Consider the following 1,348-nt stretch of genomic DNA (forward strand, 5'->3'; position numbering starts at 1 on the left):
GAAAAAATACAGTCAAGAGAATAAACAGTTGTCAGTAGTTGCAAAGGTTAAATGACCCAGAAAGGGTTCCTGGTCACGTGAGAGGCTTGAGCAGGTTATAAAAGGGAGAAACCTGCAGAGAAGAAGGATGTGCCTAATAATGTTTATGTTTGGTTCTGGTTTACTTTGTTTACTATCCCTAATGTTTTTCTCTAGGAGCTCTGGGGGCCTACTGGCAAGGAGCTGAGCACCAATCCCAAAAGCTCATGGTTCGAGGATGTCAGCTGCTCTTCAGGAGAAAGATAGGCAATCTTCATCCATGCCTCTGAAAATCCACTGAAGAGTCAGATATAGTGTGGTTCTGACTCTAAGGTACACAACAACAACATTTTTCTCTATCCAGGAGTGTCAGAACTACATCTCTCAGAATCACTTAGGTTTCATTTCAAATTCACCAATGAGAGCCATTGGCACAAAGTTTAGAAAATCAAAGATAAGTAGAAGCCACTATTCCAGTTGCAACAATGGCAGTTGGAGAACCAAATGAGGACTAGTTTGTCCAGACTCAAGGCAACTTCCTACAAATCACCCACCTTGGTGATTCTGCTCTGAGATTATTATTATGGTGGTTTCCTGCAGTGGCTGAATAGTCTGATTTCCTGAAACGTGTAGTTGTGGGCCATGAAGTTGGAATCAACTCATAGCTGACCCTCCAGAGAGTTTTCAGAGGCAATAAATCACATGAGAGGAGATTGACTAGCCTTCTCCTCCGGAGCTGCTGGTGAATTTGAACCATGTGCCTTCAGGATTGCTATACAGGTTTTTACCACGAGGTGAGCAGAGCTTAAGTTAGAAATGGTTTTTATGATCTTTACTCACCCAAATACCTAGTCTTTCTAACAGTTTTTCAAAACTGTCTCATTTCCCTGGAGTCAGAAATGATTCATAGCTGATCCTCTAGCAGCATTTTAGAGACTATCAATTGAACAGAAGTAGATCATCATTGAGCAACTCATTCTCTGCTGGAATGGTTTTCCTAGCCAAATCATTACCATACAAATACACTGGAGAAGAAATAAAGAACAGAGTAGTTTATGGAATGAGTACAGGAGGGTAATGGAAGGGGATAGGATTCAGAATTTGAAGGAGTAGTCCTTAAAGACATGGAGGAATGCTTCATTAATTGGAAAATAAGAAAAGGCGGCAAGAAATTGAATATGAATAAATAAAACAAGACCCAAGATATACAGAGCTTCTGTTTTATTCTTGAAAAGAAAAAGAATAAATTATAATATTTACTCATTTTGTAGTGCATGTCAAACTCTAAGGGCTTTACATGTGATGGTTGGTCCATTCAATGTCCATTATC

This window comes from Elephantulus edwardii, unplaced genomic scaffold (assembly GCF_000299155.1).
Source record: "Elephantulus edwardii isolate Elephantulus edwardi_28Jun2011 unplaced genomic scaffold, EleEdw1.0 scaffold00068, whole genome shotgun sequence".
Classification (NCBI taxonomy): Eukaryota; Metazoa; Chordata; class Mammalia; order Macroscelidea; family Macroscelididae; genus Elephantulus; species Elephantulus edwardii.